The 3,469-nt window shown below is 55.9% G+C and overlaps 1 protein-coding gene across 1 annotated transcript in view; it reads left to right on the top strand.

Moving 5' to 3' along the window:
• The window catches only part of COL18A1 (collagen type XVIII alpha 1 chain), a 69,685-nt gene that overhangs the window by 3,348 nt on the left and 62,868 nt on the right, over nucleotides 1-3,469 (top strand). The gene's annotated exons all lie outside the window — the stretch shown is intronic.

Genomic DNA, 3,469 nt, shown 5'->3' with positions numbered 1-3,469 from the left:
TGAACCCAGCCTGGTGAGGGGGCAGGGTGTGACTTCCTTCACAGAGAAGGTGGGGCATGAGGGACTCAGTGGGGCAGCTGGGTGCAGCGCACAGATGCCACCTGGGATAGAATATAGTATGCATGCGTGTGAAGGTATATGTTTGTGAAGGTGTGAGAAAACACACGCTGAGTGTGTATACGTGATGTGCTTATGCATGTGCAAGTACATGAATGATGTGTGAGAGAGAGCATGAGTTTGCGGATGTATGTGTGTGAGTGATCATATGTGACTTTGTGAGTGTGAGCATGTGTGAGTGCATGAGTTTCATGTGCGAGTACACATGTGAGCAGTCACTTGTGTGAGAGTATGTGTAACGCGGGATTCTGTCCCCTGCCTTCTCTGCGGCCTGTGGATCTGAGTGAAACCCTCACACATATTTATCTGTAAAACAGGCTCACGATTGTACCTTGCACAGGGTCTCACAGGACCTGGGGAGCACCCAGCACTGCTCCTGGTGGCTGTGCAAACTTGGGGGGCTCACGCTACACTTAGTCATGCTCGGTTGACGACTTCATGGGATGTCGGAGGTGAGAGAGACTCTGTTCCTATCTAATGAGGTCCTTTTGTTGATGGGGAAACTGAGGCTGAGAAGCGAGGGGCTGTGACTCGACACTCAACAGCAGTCCTGGAGCACGGACCATGCTCAGGGCCCCTCTGGGTGTCGCTCGTAGAGGCCGGAGGAGACGTGGGAGCAGGGAGAGCCAGGCACTCTCCCTCACCCTGAGCACCTAGTGCTGCGGCGTGCTTGTTCTTTCCTCTGGCTCTGGGTCCCAGATGCAGCTCTTTATGGAGCTGGTCATTTGGGTGTGGGGACACTGCAGATCCCAGAGATGCCAAATCAACCCCAGGAAGCTCTGGGAGCAGTAGGTTAAGTCTTCCCACAGGCCTGGTGCTGCACAGCCCTGTGCCGGCTAACCCATCTCTGGTCCTGGGATCGCATCTGGGGACACCTCTGCAGGCTGTATGTGGCAGATGTCAGAAGCACCCCCCTGCATGATGGCAATGGGGAGTGGGATAGCCACCTTGTCCTTCGTGCTCGGGATCCACAAGAAGATGAACAATGCAGAGAGGGATGACAGTGCAGGAGGGAAGTGGGGTCTGGGGGAGGGCTGCAGAATGCATGGGGGCATGAGAGGCCGGCCTGTCTCGTTGGTTTTGTGTCTGTGGAGGGTTTTGATCAAAGACATAAAGCTTTGCCAAAGTACAAAACCCCATCAGTAGTTACATTAGCGTGAGTTGGTCTTTTGACTCCAATTTGTTACTTAAAACCACGGACTGAGCAACTGTGGGTTTCCTTTGGAAGGCTGGCTTTCTGCAGGCCTCCTTGCAGTCCCTTGGTCAGCGTGGGCCCTCCATACCCAGGGCCCCTGGCATGCAGAGGTCGGCCTGAGGCAGTGGGTATTGGGACCTAGCTGTGTCACCTCCTCTCCAGGGACCCGTCATGCACTTGAGGAGGCTGCATTTCACCAAAGAGTCTGGACTGGGCCTGTCTTTTCTTTTCAAGTGAAGTCTGGATTTCGCTAACTACTGTTGTTCCTGCAGAATATCCACTTCCCAGGAGGATTTCTTGCTGCCTGACAACATGTGTGGCATCAATTACTGATGATTTACGTGGGCAGGAGAGGGAAGAGGGGGCATCTGTGGGGACAGGTGAGGCCCTCACACCCCTGTGGGCCTGCTGCCACTCCCTGCAGCCATCCTGGGTTCACGTGGTTCACGTGAGTGTGTATCTCACATGGCACTCACACAGCTCACATGCCTCCTATAACGCAGGTGGCTCCCAGGGCTCCCATGGGCCCCCACACTCGCTTGTCCTCCCGCAGTAGACAGGCTGATTTCTGCTGTAGGGGCTGGGGCCTCAATGCACAGTAAGGACCCAGTGAAGAGGCGTTGGTCAAGGGCAGCTCAGCACCAACCTGGGCAGGTTGCTTCTCCCTAGATCTTCAGTTTCCCTATGTGTGGGATGATCTTGGTGTTCCTGTCAGCCAACCTGCAGTCAGGCTTCTGCCCAGGGGCTCTGGGGCCCCAGGTGTTGGCCCATGGCCTGATTCTCAGGATCCAGTTTCATGGAGGTGCTCTGCACCCAGCCAGTGGGCCAGGCAGGCTCCAGGCCTGGGGACTTCTCCAGGGTGGGAATTTGTAGCACCAGCATAGAAGGTGGGTGCTGGCTCAGCCCTGGGCACTTGGACTCGGGGCTGGTCTGCAAGGTGGGGTGGGGTCAGCCATGGTATACACAATGAGCTCTGAGGCCACTCTAAGCCATGGAGCCTTCGCTTTGGAACCCCAGATGAACACTACAGGGTCAAAGACAGTCTAGACCTTTGGGTTTTGGAGAGAAACAAGTGTAATCTGAGGTTTTCTGAAGGGAGGGGCTGGCCAGGCTGGGGAGCACCCAGCTGCAATCTGACCTGGCAACCTTGCAGCCAGGGCGGCCATGATTCCCCAGAGCCTGTTCCTTCTTGGGACACTGCCCAGCCATCCTCCCAGCTCTCTTCTGACCTCAGTCACAGCAGTTGAGGCAGCGTCTGGGCTGGTGCTGGGGCTGTGGGCAGCACACATTCTCTGCCCCATCGGTGACCAGGGCAGCCCACAGCTTCCACACAGCACTGCAAGCTCCACACAGGCGGCCAAGTGCCGTGGGGTGGGACCAGCTGCTGTCTGGCACCCTGGGACCTCGTGAGCCACATGGAAGTTCCTTGCCTTCACGCCAGTATCCAGTTGCCTGGAGGACTGACAGCTCTGATCAGGGCAGGTCAGCCCTGGAGGAACTGTTCCCAGCCAATAGAAAAAGTTGGAATGGGTGTCCTGTGAGAAAGTTTCAGAATAAAAAGGGAAACATTGAGTCCATCATGCTGGAGCTGTGTGTGGCCTCTGGTGAGGTGTGGGGGCAGACAGGCGGCTGAGGAGCTCGCAGGCTTGGACTCTGAACAGGTGGCCAGGCAGCACCCCTCTCTTCCCCTCAGCTGTAGAAGTCTCAGAGGCACCATTGCAACAGAAGAATTGGAATTACAACAAATTGCACATTTTATAAGTTCCACTTTCACCACAGAATGGTGGCATGAGGCCAGGCTCTTCGGGTGCTGCTTGGTTGGAAGGAGGGTGAGGGCTGAGACTGCTGCCTCGGTGTCCCTGAAGGCCTGGCCGGGAGCCCCCAACGCCCGCACACTCCCTACACAACAGCTCAGCAGCTCCCAAGTGGAGCAAGTTGGAAATCCTCTGGATGATCTCAAAAACACCAGCTGTCTGCTCTCCTGAGGCCTGCTGGTGCTTTTCAGAGGTGTGGGAAGGAAAGTTGAAGTCCTCCAGGGTTGACTTGGAATCTTGGGGGGTAGTCACCTCAATTCCAGATTCATGCCTTTTTCTTTCTGTAAGACTGAGAAGCTGGAGGAGAGAGCCGCCCAGGAAGGAGGCTGGGAACATGATGGGG

Source organism: Tupaia chinensis, unplaced genomic scaffold (genome assembly GCF_000334495.1).
Source record: "Tupaia chinensis unplaced genomic scaffold, TupChi_1.0 Scaffold147038_1, whole genome shotgun sequence".
Taxonomy (NCBI): Eukaryota; Metazoa; Chordata; class Mammalia; order Scandentia; family Tupaiidae; genus Tupaia; species Tupaia belangeri.
This window is presented reverse-complemented; position numbering and strand designations above follow the sequence as displayed.